The 20,268-nt window shown below is 37.1% G+C and overlaps 1 protein-coding gene across 3 annotated transcripts in view; it reads right to left on the bottom strand.

Annotated features, from left to right (window-relative positions):
- The window catches only part of LOC133529722 (complexin), a 552,838-nt gene that overhangs the window by 189,605 nt on the left and 342,965 nt on the right, over window positions 1-20,268 (bottom strand). Inside the window, exon 1 of one of the 3 annotated variants that reach the window (XM_061867522.1) lies at window positions 16,485-16,509. The exons of the other annotated variants lie outside the window; for them this stretch is intronic. The gene's annotated coding sequence lies outside the window, so the exon portion shown is untranslated. Of the gene's footprint in view, window positions 1-16,484; window positions 16,510-20,268 lie in introns of those variants that run through there. 3 annotated transcript variants of the gene reach the window in all.

The raw sequence follows: 20,268 nt of genomic DNA, 5'->3' as shown, positions 1-20,268 counted from the left end.
ATATAAAGAAGTCGTCTGTTTTGTATTTTTAAGTTTGTAGTTTAAGTATCTTTCAATATTGTTATCCCTAGTTCTATTTAAAGTATATGAAAGACATACCAGATTCTCAACTTCACATTTATATATTTTTAGGGTTCCGTAGTCAACTAGGAACCCCTATAGTTTCGCCATGTCCGTCTGTCTGTCTGTCCGAGGCTTTGCTCCGTGGTCGTTAGTGCTAGAAAGCTGAAATTCGACATGGATATATAAATCAATAAATTAAATTTTTTTGAGGGTACCTCCCCTACACGTAAAGTGGGGGGTGATTTTTTTTTTTGCTTTAACCCTGCAGTGTGGGGTATCGTTGGAAAGATCTTTCAAAACTAATAGGGGTCTTCAACAAACATTTTTTGATAAAGTGAATATCTTCGGAGATAATCGCTCCGAAAGAAAAAAAAATTGTGTCCCCCCCTCTAACTTTTGAACCATAGGTCCAAAAATTATGAAAAAAATTGTGGAAGTAGAGCTTAAGAAAGACATTAAATGAAACCTACAGCGGACATGATCAGTTTAGCTGTTTTTGAGTTATCGCAAAAAGTTCCCCCTTCATAGTAAAAAGACTTACTTTACCTAATTAGGTACTGATTATGCAAATTTGCCTATTTGTTTAACTCGCGTGAAAGGTACCGTTTCATCCCTTGGTTAACAACTTACTATACTTTAAGCTCCAGTTTAGCTTATTGTGACGGAAGAGTAACTACGGAACCCTACACTAAGCGTGGCCCGACATGCTCTTGGCCGGGTTTTTAAATTTATATTTAGCCAACATTTATTTCCGTGGTCTCCACTCGAGCACTTTTCGACCCCATCGGCCACCTTCTCTGCGTGCAATGTGGCCTGCCCATTGCCACTTCAGCTTGCTAATCCGCTGGATGTGGGTCGCTTCCAACCGGTACCTGTGGAGGTCCAAGGGGGAGGCCTATGTTCAGCAGTGGACGTCTACGTCTTATGGCTGAGATGATGATGATGATGATGATGAACATTTATTTTAATTAAATATTATTGTGGAATACAATGCAGGATTTAAGGTCTAAAGGCATTTTGTACCAGTCAGTAAACAGAAATCTTAAAAAAACCTTGACACTAAGTTACATATATCAATATAGGATTTATCCAGAACAATTTTAAAACTTTCCAATGACGCCGTTGAAAAATCTATTATATCTATCTAAGTAAAAGTTAGACTGCATTGAGAGAAATGGTTTTCGTGCCTTCAGCGCGAGTTTGAAGTGATTTGCAGCAAGTTGTGCCATTATCTGCCGTAGTTTCTGACGGTCGCGTAGTTTATATCCTTCTTATAAAATTGATTTACTCCGTATACTTATAAACATACTTAGATTGAAAGATTTTGTTCACGCGTGTTTACCTTCAGTAACACAATTAAATTATTTCCCAAATCCCCATCAGACGTGACAAAAAGCCGGAATAACGCGAGGAAGATGACGATGTTGAACGATGCCGAATAATTTAGAGCAAATACCAGCGGAGCCCCTTTACAGATTTATTATTTATTTATTTAAACTTTATCGCATACATAAAGAAAAATGTACAAATGGCGAACTTAATGCCAAAAGGCTTTCTCTACCAGTCAACCATTGGGTCAAACAGAGACAATATTTGTGTATGTTGGTGCAGGAAAAATTTATAACAAATACTACGGAAAAAATTAAATATGAAGTCAAATAATATTAAAAATATATTAATACTCAATACTACTACTTCATATCCACTCGGCCACCACCGCTTCACCCGACTTTCAATCCGGAGGTCGCGGGTTCAAATCCTGGCTCGTACCAATGAGTTTCGGAACTTATGTACGAAATATAATTTGATATTTACCACTAGCTTTTCGGTGAAGGAAAACATCGTGAGGAAACCTGCATACATCTGCGAAGAAATTCAAAGGTGTATGTGAAGTCCCCAATCCGCATTGGGCTAGCGTGGGGACTGTAGCCCGAGCCCTCTCGCGCATGAGAGGAGGCCTGTGCCCAGCAGTGGGACGTATATAGGCTGAATTATTATTTATTATTATATACTACTACTTATAGATTTGAGAATTTTAGGTATATATCTCCATCACATTGATGGGGGCGGCTCCTATAATTAGTGTGATAAGACCAACCGCAGCTTAGGCGAAAAATGCTGCATAAAAATTTAAGAAATTGAGGCTTTGTTCTCGAAAATTTTCTCCTCCAAAGCATAATTCATCGGAATTAAATTTTGGGACAAGAATGAGAAAAAAATGATCTGTCTCTAACCATTTTGATTTTTGCGTTTATTATTGCAGATTTTGTATGCTGGGAGTATTTTTATGGCGCATTTATTTGCCCACTTTTAGCGCGAAAAGTAACGTAGTTTTTGTAAAAGAGGAATATCAAAAAAAGCAAATTGTGCAGATATAGGTGCTGGTAATATTAAAAAAAAAAACTAGGAAGTTGGAACTTCGTATGGAATAATAACCCCTAAGTGTCTCCTCTTTATATTTGCAACTATTTTAATTTAATATGTATAATATAGATAGATGTCAAATTGAAAGATTTTAAAAAGTACAAATGTGCGCAAAATTTTACCGTGTACATAAAACTCTTGTCTTCCGGCATCGTTAACGCGCTGTATCGCGATTCCAATCACTTGGCGTGTGGTGAACTTATTGCCAAGGCGGATCAAAGTGGGAAGGTAAGGAGTTCTATTTAGATTTATACGACCTCATTTTTATACGAACTTAATGACCGGTTACGCTGATTGGTCCATGAGAAATGAAGTGAAAGTCATGCGTGAGCCAATCACCAATACCATAAAGAAATAAGTAAGCTCCCCCCCCCCCCCGTTTCTGGGGGAGTATGGACATCAGTTTTCTTACCAAAACGCTTATTATTTTCGTAGTCGACCGCTACTTGACAGTAGATGTCACAAGTGTCGCGACTGGCGAAAAGTGTATTGCTCAACAATTTACAACTAATATTACAAGCACAATGAGTTGAAAATAGAGTTCCGGTTAATCCGGTTATAATAGTAGCTGAAAATGTTTGAGCATTAGACTTTTCGTTCGTCGCGACATCTATTGTCAAGTAGCAGTACTGATAAATCCGCTGCTTGACGCTAGATGTGGACTGCGAAGATACCTAATAGTATTTTTGGTAATAAACTCGTTCTATGGAGTGAGCACTCTTGGTCTTAATTTTTTACTTTCTTTAGCATCAGTCTAACGATCCAGCAAGGAAATGCCAGCGTCTTCGGTACTATGCCGCAGGGGCCATTTTAGTCATATTTTAGTTTAAGTTTACTTATAGTTCTTATTATTAACTCTAATAATTATTTAATATCATAATTGTATTTCTGAATTTAATTTGTCGTGACACTAACATTAATCTAATTGCGGTTTAGACTCACGTGTTTTTAGTCACTCGCGCGACATGTTTCGGAGAGCTTAGGTCTACTTTCTCAAGCACTAACAGTGCCAGCAGCGTTCACAATGTCCGTGCTGCGCTTACTGCTCCGTGAAATTTGTGTAATAATTGTATTTCTTAGTTAATTTTGAATAAAGATCTTATTAAACTGGTTTGTCTAAGATGCTGACTTGTCACATGCTCTCTAGTGACAATATTCGTCCAGTAAGCTAGGAGGTCGTTAAACAGCAGTTAGCAGTTACGACACTTTACTTCTAAAATATCAAATACAAGAAAATTTACAGCTAGGATATTTACGAATAATTTACAACTGATCTGCACGTGGATGCGAATTACCTTTGTGTTTAAAGATGTGCAAGTTGCGGAACATTTCAAATTTTCCGAAATTTCTGGAAACTTTCATGAGAAAATCCTCATGCAAGTTTCTGTGAGAAAGTTCCCGTTCATATTAGGGATTATTAATTGATGTTCTTAACTGTTTCATTTAATATTCAGGTAACCAATTGGTGTCTATTTCAAGTGTAATAGCAATCGAAACTAACTGTGGGGATCTTTCTCTTTTACTCTCACTAAGACGTAATTAGAGTGAAAGAGAAAAATGCCCGACGAACTTCGATTTTCGCGGTTACCTATAGCCTAGGTTTGGCAATAAACGTGCAGAAAGAAAAGCCACAATTGTAGTCGTATTTAAAGCTCCTGATACCTTGACACTGGCGAAATTGTCCCAATGGACTGAATAATTTAATTTTAAAATAATGAATGAATGGAAACTCGATACCTATTGTACTAAAATGGTCAGTCAAACGTCATCGTATTTCGTTAAAATATACTTGTATAGAAAGTTTGACGGTTCTCTATGGACAGAATTCTCTACGAGTATCGGCCCGATTCAAACTTAACATTACATACGTCAAAGATTTGCTAAAGATACGAGGTAGATTAGATAAGACAGTGTCAAAAGTGACGTTTTTGTTTCAAGAAAACATCACTGACATATCCAACCCATATCGTATCTTTAGTCAATATTTGACGTTTCTTAAATTTCGAATCGGGCCGTAAGACAGTAGCCGTCATGCAATACCGCATTATAAAATACCTACATTGTAGAATAAATCCTGAGTGATGTGAAATGGCTTTAAATTGACATTATTTCTGTACGTTTTCTGAATGCCTAGTGTGAATACGCCCAGTAACCAGTGAAATACGAATATTACAAGTCCAGCTTTGACATTAACGTAGCTCAAAGCCCCAATATCCATTGCAAATGTAAATGCTCCCCATTTGGGGCTCCGATACCGATAAAGACAAATGGCGGACTTTACCACACGCTGTACATGCATAAAATATGGATTAGTAGTCAGCACAGACGTTTGTGTGTTAGTTTTCGAATTTCATGAGAGATGGCGTTGCTATATGGAGATCAAAACATTGGATCGCGGTGTTATTTTATTCTTTTACTTTATTGGGTACACTTAACAGAAATCGTACAATATCATGAAAATACAATTGCATATCACGGCTTGGAATCTAGCACGAGATCCAAAACAAGTGTACACAGCATCCTTTACAAGTAAGCGCAAATGTTACAAATTAATTTAACACCATATCAACAAATAAAACAACTATCTAAACATTACAATATAACAAAGTAATATACTTTAAACTTTATTAAGATTTAACATCGCAAATGAAACAAATCTAAGTTAAAGCTGATGTTAAAAGAATACATTAGTGGTAATTTCTCCATACAAACGTTTTCCTCTCTGGATTTTGGCCCTATAGTTTGTATCTTTAGGTATTTAAAAAAGATAAACAAAATCTACCCTCAAATGTCTCCTTAAAGCAGCTGAGGGTAGATGAAAACATTACATGATGAAATAATGTAGGTTTAAAGTCAGGTCGTTCAGTGACAGATCCAGGCGGTTTTGTATTTGGTTGGTTAACCAATAAATATTAAAACTACCCGAAAATGTACAAATTGTTTGTTTACCTTTTTTTAAATACGTAAAGATACAGACATAGATGAGTATTTTTTTGTACGAGTTCAATATTACCAGTACCTGTTTCTAAAATTTTTGATGTTCTTGTTTATACAATAACTAGGTTACTTCAAACAGCGCTAAAAACGGCCAAATAAATGCACCGTAAACAGACACCTCCCATACAAAATCGGTAACAATAAACGCATAAATCAAAACAGTCAGACACAGATCATTTATTTCTCGTTCCGTTTCCAAAATTTCGTAACGATTGGTTAAGTTTTAGAGGAGGAAAATGACGAGAACGACACATCTATTTTTGTGATTTTTACGCAGGATTTTTAGCCTGAGCTGCAGTCCTTACCGCACTAATTTTAGGAGCCGTTCCCGTCAGTTCGACGGAGATATCTAGCTGAAAATCTCAAATTTAAGAATATCAGTTGATATTTTATCCGTTTAACAGTCCCCAGCAAGCTCGGTTCTCCATACAAAGCTAGTTATGCTCTCATTTTTAAACGACTAGCTATATAGATAACTGTGAAACTTTGTACTTACAATAGGATAAGGTATATCTCTAGTCCTGTAGTTTATGTAAAAAAATACAGCGCATTTAAGTTTTTTATACAAAACTTAAAATGCTCTATTTCGTTTGTTTTTTTAATCTGGATCTATATAAACTAATTACAGACATACATATACCTTATATCATTTTATATGCAAAGTTTCATTACAATCCAACCCGTAGTTTTAAAATGAACGAAACTCCGTTGGTATGGGGACTTTTAAGTAAATTTGTAACGCAGCGGCTTACGTGAGAGAATAACTCGCGAATGCGACACTGCGCGTCGCGGCGCGGCGCGGCGACCCAACGGCATTCGCGTTCACAACGAGATCGCCCACGTAGGACACTTCCATAGGTATCAAAGGATTGATTTCACCCGCGCCGCTTCGCGTTCGCGAGTTATTCGCTCACGTAATCCGCTGCGTAAACATACCAGCCGGCGTAGCCAACATGCCAAACGGTCCGTAGCAAACAAAACCCAACTCTCACTCAATAGTGATAGAGAGAGATGACTACGATACGCTACGGAGCGTTAACGATTGGCACGTTTGCTACGCGCTCAGAGTTCAACCACAAATTGGTAGTGGAATTAACGTTAGGTAATTAGTGCTATATATGCTGTAATGGTATTAGTCAGGCTAAAAAGTACTTGACACATGTTGAATATTATAACAAAATTTAGTTAAATGGATAGAAAATGAGCCATCCATTATAAAAATGTGGAATTAAAAAAAAATATATTGAGATTATAAAAAAATACAAGGTTCGGAAAATCTCAACAAAAAAAAATTGTCTTTCAAAAATAGAAAAGAAAATGGTACCATTCGATTCCTTACATTTTATTGAAAAATAAATTGTATGACAACTATACACATAAACGCAATATTTCAGGGTCAAAATAGCAAATTTCCTTGATCTTCCATACATTTAAGACAGACTGATGATGACTGGTATGATGTGACGTCACATCACCTTATCATTTTGTTAGAGGCGTTTCAATCGTCGAGTGCGAGCGTCAGACTAACTCTCATTTCTGATCTTTGTGTTGCTTAAATACCATGAGTCCTATATAGACATTTGATCCTCAGGAAAATCTAGATCGTTTGACATTGTGTACAAAAAACATTCAAGTAGCCAATAATCACTATGTTTATTTAGTTAGGGTAACTAACTTCGTCAAATAATTATGCAATATAACTATCATTTTCATATAGAATCCTCCTGAGAATAATTATACATATTACATATTTATTCAGATCCCTTGGCTGTTTCATAGATTTTGGCTGATCAGCTGTGGCAGCATGGTTGCATTTTTATCACTTGTCACTATGCCTGTCACTTTAGAACTTACTTGTTAGAACGTGACAGGCATGGTGACAAGCGTTAAACATACGACCGTGCTACAGACATTTGATATATCAGTGCCAAGAAAAGAGTGACGTTGTGTTTGGAGAAACGTCACTTTTGTGCAAATGTTCTACGTATCTGTGGGGACATATATACATACTTAAACATATACATCGACCGACGTCGTGTCCGTTATAGAAACAGTGAAATTGTTCTGATAAGAACAGTTTATAGATCGATCGATTGACACTCTGCGGTTAAGCAGAGAAACGGTGACGTTTGCTCTAACAAGAGCAGTTTTGAGTTGCCCTGAGAAGGGCAGTTTTATGTTGCCCTGACAAGGGCAGTTTATGCATATGCGGAGCCTGCAGCATCCTCTTCGTGTCTTCTACCGGCGAGTATCAAGCAGCGGAGCGGGACACGGCGCACCGACGACACGATGTGCACCCTACGGAGGCCGGCCGAGAAAAGGACGGGAACGTTGGCTCGCTTTATTTTATAGGCGCGCGCGAATGCCGCGTCCACGCGCCGCAACCTCGCGTCCGCGCACCTCACCCCGCGCGTCTACTATAATGTATCACACTCTTTCCTATATATACATCTCTTTCTTACATTTCACAAATTTTGTATAAATTACGCGCATTTTGTAAATAAAATTCATTCAATCTTGTACATAGCTACAAAACGTCTTTCACTCCAAGAACCTTCTGATACCTGCCTGCATTGGTACCTACATCACCATATATCTTAAAGTTCGAATCGGGCTGTCAGTTTAATTTTTTTTAAAGGTATTGTTTTTGTTAAGTTACTAAAATATGTGCCACAAAGCTTACGTTAGTAGAAATTTAGCAGCAATATATTCGTGAAGTTGCTAACTTTAGCACAAAAGTTGCTAAGTTGGTAACACTGCTAGCTTTATCTGTACAGCATGTTCCACAGAAACAGAATAAAACCACGCGTCGTAAATTTCTACTCACTGACGGTATCTTTGTACGATGGGTGCACCCATAGATGGTAGGATACTATAGATGTGTTATATGCTTGCGCCCGTGAGGGATAGAACCTACGCAATGCGACAAAATTAAAAACACGTTTTAACATTCCCGACAACATACCAAAAACAACCTACGTAATTTGGTCGGATTATTTGTTGCTCGCCATAGACCATACATAAATTTGCGATGGGGAATTAAAAAAATTAAACTGTGATAAGGACAAATTTCAACCATTTCTTTTTCCTGTATTTAAAATAAATTATTTCACACCATGCACGAAATAAGGCAACATTAAAATATTGGAAAAACCTAGACCGCAGTTATTTTCACACACAATTTCTATTTAATCAATCTGAAAGAACTATAAAGAGTAACTTGACCGTGAAGCCATTGTTCTTTATTTTATAGAGATCACATTTCGAAATAAAACCGGCCAAGAGCATGTCGGGCCATGCTCAGTGTAGGGTTCCGTAGTTACTCTTCCGTCACAATAAGCTAAACTGGAGCTTAAAGTATAGTAAATTGTTAACCAAGGGATGAAACGGTACCTTTCACGCGAGTTAAACAAATATGTAGGCAAATTTGCATAATCAGTACCGAATTAAAGTCTTTTTACTATGAAGGGGAAACTTTTTGCGATAACTCAAAAACAGCTAAACTGATCATGTCCGCTATAGTTTTCATTTAAAGTCTTTCTTAAGCTCTACTTCCACGATTTTTTTCATATTTTTGGACCTATGGTTCAAAAGTTAGAGGGGGGACACATTTTTTTTTTCGGAGCGATTATCTCCGAATTTATTCAATTTATCAAGAAATGTTTGTTGAAGACCCCTATTAGTTTTGAAAGCCTTTTCCAAAGATACCCCACACTGTAGGGTTAAAGCAGAAAAAAAATTACACCCCCACTTTACGTGTAGGGGAGGTACCCTCAAAAAAAATAAATTTTTAGATTTTATTGTATGACTTTGTCGGCTTTATTGATTTATATATCCATGCCGAATTTCAGCTTTCTAGCACTAACGACCACGGAGCAAAGCCTCGGACAGACAGACAGACAGACAGACAGACGGACATGGCGAAACTATAAGGGTTCCTAGTTGACTACGGAACCCTAAAAAGAAACTGATTTGACTACGCAGTCAACTACCCCATTTCATCGTATTACAATTTATTGCAAAGAAAACTAGTAACAGACATATAAGTAGAGAGTATATATGTTACTATATGCTGGTGGTAGATTTGTTTGACTTTTAATGTCCTTGGCAAAAAAATATTCACTGCGCTGTTCTCTACACGGTGTAACATGAGGAAACCGAAAGATTTCAACAGTGTATTCCTGATCACATTAAGAGACTAAAATGTCATGTCATGTCAAATTATAAAGCACATTTTAATAAACCTTGAAACACGTTTTTAACTTTAGGAAAAAAGATATCACGAAAATTAAGGGCCCTAAACTGTTTAGCCGCTCGACAGAAAACACGAGATATTTTACCCAGTACAATAAACCTAATGTAACATATAAAACCCCCAATAAAACGGGGCGTTTTCCGACATGGCAACCCCTGACCTCCCCGCAGTCGTAACGAAAAAGGTCGCTCCATTAGCATTTAAATAGCGTCAGTGTTGCCACTTTATAGACAAAAAAGTCCCCAATGTTCTCTAAACGGGAAAGAAATAATTCGATTACTGATCTAATTTGAAAAATGTAAAGGAATAAATGAGGTCAAAATAAGTTTCAAATTTAGTATTGAATAAATTTATGAGACGGAAAAGTTTTGTTTCGTGGAGAAAATCCTATTTTACGCTCCATTTATAACGGAGAGTTATGTGATAGCAGAAACTACGTTATATAAAGTATTACGTTACTATCTCTTAGTTTACCGAGTTGAGGATTTGAAGTTAATATTTAGTTATACATAAATTTCACAAGGAATTAACGGATTAGTCTAGAAAGTTTGAAATTTATTACTTTAGTTCAAAAATTTCATATCTTCCAATAAAGTGAGTTCTACGCCTGGATATTTAACTCTAAGTAATTGATCTATGGGGTCCCAGCGCATAAGTTTTTTGCAGAAATCGCGAAGTGTCTGGTTGACGTAACTATTGACCAAAGAGCTGGCGGCTTCATTGCACAACGTATCAGCATTGCGATACATCGAGGAAATTCCGCCAGCATTCGTGGTACAATACCACAATGGCCGATTTTAGATTTAAGCTAGTTATTAACCGACTTCTAGATTTCAAAATGAGGAAGTTCTTAATTTGGTTGTGTTTTTTTTTTTATGTTTGTTACTTCATAACTCCGTCATTTCTGAACCGATTTTGGATTTTTTTTAATTGAATTTATATGATAGATCCATGAGGAATCGAGGGAACCCTTCAAATGTGAAAAGCAAACATGTAGTATTATTTTATTTTTCATCAACAAATCAAGCATTTACTTTTAAAAAAGTGACATTCGATGAAGTGGAACTGCTGATGCTGATCTGAATGGAACTCCTCAACAACACTTAGTTCCCGCTTGGCGATTTGTCGTCTACGTTATGTTTGTTAGGCAAACTAGGTTTTTAAGGCAAAATTTTGTCAAGATCGAGATCTGATGGTAGAATCTGAGAGGAATCGAGGGAACTCTTTAAATGTTAAAGGCATACATATAGTGATATCTGTATTTTCTTTAACAAATCAAACATTTACATTCAAAAAAGTGACATTAGATGAAGTGGAACTGCTGATAATGATCAGAATGGAATTCTTCAACGCCGCGTAGTTCACGTTAGGCGATTTGTCCTCTTCGCTGTGGTTGTTAAGCAAATTATATTTTCAAGACAAATTTTTGTAAAGTTCGAGTTCTGACGATGAGGTTACCTCCTTTCCTACATAATTAGGCGTAGAACTCTGTCTTTTTAATTTCATTGTATGACATCCAAAATCAACAATAACCTTTCTTTCACCATTATTGATTTAGAATGCCTTTTACAGTTTAAATTATTTATTATAATAATGTTCTGGGCTGGGAAAAAAGTTTTTGAAGCCAGAGGAATTTCGTTACCGAAATTTAACATGGGAGTACGCTCTTTTCTTGAAATTTTGAAGGGCTTATTGGGCCGGAAATACCGCAGGCGACAATTTATTCTACAGTTTAGCTGTGCGAGGCAGGAAGTTTCTGAAGAAACGCACAGTTGAGGACTGCCAACCATCTAAGTGGTGAAGATGGAAATGTTGTCGCGTAGGGCGATGGCGAAAAGAAGCGGCAGGGATTAATCCCAACAATTCCAATTTGTGATTTATTTCTATTGAGCGAAAGTCAAGAAATCCGGCTTCGAGTTGAAGTTACTTAAGATTTCTAATTAAAATTTTGGCAACAATATTGTGAATATAGCACTACGATTTTTTTAAAAACTTTGCTGTCTGAACCTACGGTTCAACGGAACGAACTTCGCCGACTAGTGGTTCTGCCAATTCTCCTTGTTATTGAACTCGGGCAAGTTTCTTGCCTCGTCATTTAAGGGAAGAAAGAAATTCCCTCAACTTTGCCCTTTGGAGTGGCTGGAACTTAAAGTAAACTTAAATGCGAATGAAAGGAACGGGAATAATATGAAAAATGTTGGATGTCTTTGTCGAGTCGTTTTCGAATTACCTAAGTTGACGTATTCCTAAGTGCAACTTGAGAATTAAAATAGGAAGAGTAAAGCTTTTTAGGGTTCGCCATGTCTGTCTGTCTGTCCGTTTGCGACTTTGCTCCGATTTGACAAATTTGCTGCAATTTGTCTTGGGTACATAAAGCATGCTTGGCGACAGAACAATAAATAAAAAGTAAAAAACATATTTCAGGGTACCACCCATTCAAAATGTTTTCTTTTTTCGCTTTAATCCATCTGGATGTATGGGGTACCATTTTTTGATAAAGCGGATTATAGGAAATATCGCTACAAAAAAAAAGTGTCCCTCTCCTCCTCCTCTAACTTTTGAACAATGGGTCCACAACATATGAAAAACTTGTAAAATAAAAGCTTAATAAATACAATAAAAACATGATCGGTCCAGAATTTTTTAGTTATTGCAAAAAGTTTTCTCTTCTTAGTAAAAAGACGAAAGTATCATACAATACAATACAATACAAATATACTTTATTGCACACCTCAATACAGAAACAGTACAAATAATACAACACATAAAGAAGAGGTAAACAACAGGCGGTCTTATCGCTAAAAAGCGATCTCTTCCAGACAACCTTTAGGTAGCGGAATTTAAAAAAAAATGTTATGTCAGTAGGTGTCATCATCATCATCATCTTAATAGGCACCTGAAATAAACTTCTCAGGGTCTCGATACACAGGTTTTTTTTTTAATACCACGACGGTGGCAAACAAGCATACGGCCCGCCTGATGGTAAGCAGTCACCGCAGCCTATGGACGCCTGCAACTCCAGAGGTGTTACATGCGCGTTGCCGACCCTTTAAAAACCTGTACACTCCTTTTTTGAAGAACCCCATACTGTACCCGGGAAAACCTCGGAAGGGAGCTCAAGGGTTCTCGCTAAACCTTCCCTTATAAATAACGTTACTACTGGGTGCCTAGCCAACGTGACAATCGCTTACGCTACGCCAATGAAACGCTTTGTGTCTCTCTGTCACTCTTCCATATTAGTGCGACACTGACAGTTGTGATTTATTCGCTACGGTTGGCATTTTGGCTACGCACCCTGTTGTGCCGTCTGAAACTCTCCAAAATTGCGAAAATTTCACTTAAAAAAAAGTTTTTTGTATGGGAATCAATTTCCATTTCCATAATGAAAGTTTCCCTTGTTTCCTGTGAAATTTCCTAGAACTATTCGAACTGCGGATGTCTATTGACGACGGTAATCGCTTACCATCAGGTGATGCGTCTACTGGTTTGACCTCTTTTTATATTATAGCCTATCTTGTGTCCCACTCCTGGGCAAAGGCCTCTCCTTTCTTCCACCATTCATCACGGTTTGGTGCATGTTCCCGCCAGTCACTGCAAAAAGCGTCGAGGTCAATCCGCCATCTTTTTTTTGGTCTACCTCTGCCCCGGCTAAACTGCGGTGTCCATTCGGTAGCCAATTTGGCTCACCGATTTGGATCCGTTTGCCTCCTATATCTAAAAATAATCCGCAACTTGCACATAAATCTACCGTTCGCACTCTATATTTCCTTATAATTTTACTCCAGTTTCCTTATAATGGTAATATTCCCAGGTAATATCCCCCTCATTATATATTCGGAGTCAACAGCATTGTGATTCAGGCTGGACCGGTCAATCTAAATGTTAATGACGTTTATCATCGGCACCACCCTTTTGGCTGCGGCGGTGATTTAAAGTGACGTTTTTTGTCGCTTGACGACCGCAAGAGAGTTATTGCTTTAGGCCAAGTTTCGGAAATGAATTAAGTACTTCTTTGTTTAACAGTGTGTATGTAGCTACACAGTATCTTTGACACAAAACTTATTCATATAGCGTTGAGCAGCCGCATCTGCTTATGGGTGTCAAATTTGCAGCAACAATAATATAAGTTATTATTGTATGTTGTTAATCTGTTGTGGATGATTTTCTCCGTAGTGGTAAAGTAAAAATATAACCTAAGTTCAACAACAATGTGATACTGATTTAATATGGATCTGACAGCATTTCAATATGAGATAGTTCTAATCTCCTTTAGAGGACCTGCTGAATTGCGCAGTATGTCAACCTTCAACCAAAAACGACACATTTGACAATGACAGATCAGTATCAGGTCACTAGAAGTGGTCGAGCAGTACTGGCATCTTGTGCTAGACGTGGATTGCGTCATTATCAAATAAAACTAAAATGGAGTTGAGCTGGACATGTTGCTAGGCAGAGTGATGGCAGGTGGACTAAAATGTTAACGGAATGGTGGCCGCTGCGTTTACGGATGAAAGAAGCTCCTGGCGTCCGTTGGCTCGTTGGGTGGACAACATTCGAAAGATTGCGGGTCACTTTTTGATGAGATTAGCTCAGGACAAGTGGCGTACTGGTAGAGAGGCCTATGCTCAGCAGTGGGCGATAAAGGGCTGATATGATGATGATGATCATATCAGTAAATAAATAAATATTATAGGACATTATTACACAAATTGACTAAGTCCCACAGTAAGCTCAATAAGGCTTTGTGTTGAGGGTACTTAGACAACGATATATGTATATATATATATATATATATATATTTATAAATACTTAAATACATAGAATAGTACAGTATCATATTGAAATGAGATTTATTTCATTTCATTTCATTTCATTTATTCATTGTGAAGTCATGTACATTTCAATTAAGATGTTATATATATGAACAAGTCAGAACATGACACCCCGTAGGGGCATACAATATTACTTAAAGCTAATAACAGTACCTACATAATTAACTAGCAAAATAATTACAAGAACGAGAAACTTATACTATAGGTCAATTATTACATGTCATATAATATCTTTTTTTATAGGCTATAAATTATTATCATTTAAAAAATCTTTAACAGAGTAGTAACATTTGTCAATAAGGAATTTAATTAATTTATTTTTAAATACTGTCAACTGGGGTTCTAGCTTTATATAATCAGGAATTTTATTAGTTATAACTATACATTTATAATGTGGACTATTTCTGTATATTTCCAAGTTGGTTTTTGGTAATATTAATTTATTTCTATACTTCGTTCTAGTATTTTCCTTATCTTGCTTTAGTTCAAATAAATCTGGATTTTCCCGAACAAAGAGAGCGGCTTGTAAAATATAGATGCAAGGCAAGGTTAATAATTTAAATTCGATAAAGTAAGGGCGACAACTGTTGGGGATATGCACATTTGCCTGGACACGAATACATTTTTTTTGCATCACAAACAGTTTTTTGGAATCGGTACTGTCTCCCCACAGCACCACGGCGTAGCGGAGCCATGCGTAAGCATATGCGTGATATGCCGATAGTGCACACTTGAAATCTGTATTTGATTTTAGTATATTATGCCCATATAAAAATTTTGATATTTTTGTTTTAATATGTTCAATATGTTCTTTAGTAACGAAAACTCGAATTGGTTTGTTAGTTAAACTCAGTTGAAGCAGCAGAACTATTTTACGTACGTTGAAAACTTCAGGATTCTATTTTTTAACTACTCGTAATGTCATTTGCTTGTAACAAAAGCACTTACGCGAAACAACTTTTCCTCTGTACTGTTTATACCTCGATAAAAGTTAATTAAAACACTTTAAACCCAAATTAAAACAAACTACTACCCTCAATTTGTGAAAAGAGCACAGTTTATTGTTTTTTTGTTATATATATATATATATATATATATATATATATATATAATATAAAAGCGAATCGTCTGATGGTAAGCTATTACCGTCGCCCACGGACACCTACCTGCAACACTAGTGTACGGAACGTGTATGGAAGTACGTCCTTTTCTCGAAGATTTGAAGGTCGTATTAACGCTCCGAAAATACTACACGCGACCGTTCATTCCACAGTTTAGCTGTGCGAGGCAGGAAGTTTCTGTAGAAACGCACATTTGAGGATCGCCAACCATCTTAGTGGTTAAGATGGAAAAACATTTCGCCTCGAGGCTGACATGCCCTTACGGTCCTTTTTCCTTCATTTAATGGTTATTTACTGCAAAAACGTCCTTATAAGTACAGTTTGTAAGGCATAAAAGGTCAGATTCCCATACGCAATTACGGCTATCATAAGGTCTACGTTATACAGAGGTTCATGACAAATACGCCCTTATGGGTTTAGAGTTAAGGTCGAAAAGGGTAAATTCCCGTTCAGTATCGCGTAATCTCTGACCCGACCTTTGCCCGCATGGCTCGGCCGTCAATTACGGGGCCTTTTTGACGATAAAAGTTTTGTAATATTTAAATACACTTTTAAATTCACTTGATAAAGCGATTATAATTTAAATTGACTGTGAATTGTCATATTGCGAAAAAGATGGCATATCGGACTTTACTATGTTTTTTTAATATCAATTCCCATCTTGTTTGATATTACATAAGTTAAAATCAATAAGTATATGTTATTTAAAGTCTGTGTAAATAGGAACTTCATAGATAATCAATATAAATTAGCAAAAAAATACCCACTGCTACCATTACAATGCAATCTCACCTCCAATATGTACAAAGAAAGCTTTAGCAAACTTTCGTATTTAAACTTCAACTCCAAACTGGTTATACCTGAAACAATAAAGCATTTTATAAATAAAAATGTATTAATTTGGAATAAAATACACTTATCTTAACCAGGTGTTCCTAAATCGATATAATTATATACTAAAAGCTGACTCAAATTAATAAAGTTAAAACAGATGACAAAAATATAAATATACAACAAATTATAAATGGCTGGAATGGCCCTTTTAACGTATTGGAATTACATTTGATTCGTACTAATAATATTTATTATTAAGTTTTTATATGTTTGACGAACTTTATGACTGTATCTTCTAGCTGCCCACGCATCGAATTATACATCTACCATACTTTTGGGTAGAAAGTGGGCTTTTAATCCATTTGTGGAAGGGCGGCACCGTCGTCGAAACCAAGCCACCTGGCATGGCAGCGGACTTAAAGCAGTGGCTTAATTTATTTATTGTAACACCTGTATTTTATGAACATGATAGCAATAAAGGAATGTGAATAAGTGAGCCCTAAACTTTCATATATTCATAAGATTCTCCATTTTATCTAAAATTACCTTCATGAAAGTAGTAAAACTGAGATCCACGGTTTCATGGCGCTATAAAACAGCGGAAGTTGCCATGAGCGTTCCTTAAATCTTATTAAAATTACCATTTTTAACGCACTGCTAACCAGCAGTTTAGTACTCGTAGTTTAGCACTACATTGCGACGACCGGTTTGGCCTAGTGGGTAGTGAGCCTGCCTACGAAGCTGGTGGTCCCGGTTTCAAATCCTGGTAAGGGCATTTATTCGTGTGATGAGCATGGATACTTAACAATTTTGAATGATTTACGGTTGGTTTCGCTACACTTAAATCGACCGGGATATAAACTACACCTTTTATATTGTTTTGATTGAGCTCCCGATATTTCGACGCAGTTACATGCATGAAGAAAGGTTGTGGAAATCCTATTATAAAACTAATTATATTTGAATACCAACATGAACAATATGAGGCATGCATACGCAATAACTCGTACACAATTTCTTGTTTTCCTACAGTAATAATGGTTAGCATTACCTTTTGAGTAAATATACCTATTTCTGAATTAATTAACGTTGCAATGTTTTGAAGCATTCTTCGAAAACGGTATAGGTTATGTTATAGGTACTCGCGAGTTTGGTTTCCGCAACTCCACGCCACAATTGCGCCTATTTTGCATGGTGGGTTGTCGGCACTACTCTTGCCAACCCAACTCTACTAAGAGGCCTAGCAGACCCTTGATGTTGTCGACGTCTTCTAGAAGAGATCCCGGCAAACCGATGTGTTGTGCCCGGTACTCTGCCACCCCTAGGAATTCGAGATATGACAGATGAAAACGGTAAGTTTTACATCTAGTCTTTAAAAAGCATCCGTTAATTATGCAATGTATAATTGTAGCTTAAATTATTGGCGTAATTATGAGTAAGAGTCGCTTACGTAACGTTTGCTTTAATGCCGAATATCTTTGTCAACTTACGTATTATAATAAAAGTAGGACATACATTTTAAAATGAAAGTAATAATAATACATCATAAAATAAAAGCCAAATCAGTACCTGGCTTGGAAAAAAAAGTGAGAATACCAATTGCGTAGCGATATAAATTGTAGAATTACATCTACAGACAAGCGGTGGCTTCATGAGATCGAGGCCGATGGAGACAAATTACAGAAACTGCAAAACCAATGGTCACGATCCTTAGTAATGAGGGAACGACAGAAAAATACAGATAAATACTACTTAAGAATTGTCCTCTATGCAGATGTGAACACAACTTATATTCAACACAAAAACTTCTCATAAAAAAGACTTCTTAAGTTAGGTATATTGATGTTCAATTTTGGCTTAATTTAGTCATTTATATGACTTAATGGCTTTGTTTACAAAACCTAAGAACGATATATATTTACGACATTTTATAAGTACTTTATCCATCCAAGCCAAAAGCCTACGCATGTAAAAACCTTCACCTTGTTTTCAACAAAGTAAATCCACATTACGCCTACACCGTTCGCTCCAGTATCAACCTGCAAAAATATTTCCTTTCCACCGCTTTCCTATAACTCGGAAACTAAATCGTTTCCTCCGATATCCTTCGGATAAACCGCCATGATAAATAGCGAAAACACACATAAGTAAGCAAAAACAAACCGTATTATAAGCAACACATGACCCATTTTAGCTTGAAAGCGTCGTTTAGAAAAGGAAATATTATTCAAAAGACATCAATCTGAATGGCAGGTGTTCTAGAACAATCAATCTCTGATTTCTCTCTGATGAGTATTCTCTTTTTTTTTCTTATGAGCGACGTTTGAGCGAAACAGGGACGGCTGTATTTCCGATTGGATACACGGGTTTTTTACTGATGTTTCAACGTAAAATGTTGTGTATTTTTCTTCGTGAGGTTGTTTTAAGAAGTATATTTCATTGTCCGAATGGTTTTAGTGTGATTGCGGGGATGGTTCAGCTGTTTTTACTTTACTGCTTTCGGAGAGGTTTCTTGCATTGTGCTCGTAACATTTGGAAATAGAACACTTGCTACAGTCAAGGTATTAAATATCGACACGAACAAAGTGCCAAAAATATGTACACACTAATGTCTGGGCAATAAGGTCGTGTATACATATTTTTGGCACTTTGTCCGTGTCGATATTTAATACCTTGAAGGTTACAAGTTCTAGAGTTGGGGTAGTTGTTAGACGTAGGTATGTAGTAATAAACAATATCTTATACCTTAAAACGAGCAAGCAATGTATTTCGGGAATCTCGGAAACGGCTCCAACGATTTCGATGAAATGTGTTATATGAGGCTTTTCGGGGGCTAAAAATGGATCTAGCAAGGTTTATCTCTGGGAAATGGCGCATTATTATTATTTATTTATCGTATGGCGTTTTACACACTGGTTATATACATATAAAAGGAGTTTAAAATCCTCAGCTGATCCGTTGTATTTCGTGTCAGGGCACTCGAATACCATGTGCTGCACCATCTGCTCTGGGTGTCCGCATTTGCACGCCGCAGACTCGCTCAACCCCCACTTGTGCCAGAGGTACGCACAGTTACCGAAGCCAGTTCTGAGGCGGTTAAGTCTACAAGTCTACATCATATTTCTCGGCTTTCCGTGAACCCTTGAGGCCGTTTCCCTGGGTTCAACTCAAAAATGGTGTTGTCTACACTGTGCTGAGCTTTCCATAATCTCATCCACGCTTGGTTGTCCTGATGTGATGGATTGTGGGTGTGAATGATTTTGGCCGGAGGGTTTCGACACTTGAGTCGGGTGTTTTGAAGACTGCTCAGGTCCTTATGTATCGGCAGTGAAGAATTACCAGAATTTTTTGTGACCTCTCGTATTAGGCATTTCTGTCTCCGGATGTCCGGTGGTGCTATGTTACTAAGGACCGGCAGCCAATACAAAGGCGTTGGCTAGATGCAGCCCGTGCTTATTCTCATTGTACTGTTAAGCTCAACATCCACACCGGCCACTTGTGCTCTATTCATCCACACGGGGGCACAGTATTCCGCCGTTGAGAATACGAGGGCCATAGCGGACGTCTTTAAACAGGCAGCGCTGGCACCCCATGAAGTTCCTGTTAGCTTTTGGACTATGTTTTTCCTAGTCTTCAATTTTCCAGCCAACTTGCTAAGGTTTGGTGGTATTAAGTTTTTTATATATAAAAAAATATTTTATTTTTTTACAGTTACAAAAACTCATTGGTACGAGCCGGGGTT

Source organism: Cydia pomonella, chromosome 21 (assembly GCF_033807575.1).
Source record: "Cydia pomonella isolate Wapato2018A chromosome 21, ilCydPomo1, whole genome shotgun sequence".
Taxonomy (NCBI): domain Eukaryota; kingdom Metazoa; phylum Arthropoda; class Insecta; order Lepidoptera; family Tortricidae; genus Cydia; species Cydia pomonella.
Note: the sequence above shows the minus strand (reverse complement) of the source record. Positions and strands in the feature narration are given on the sequence as shown.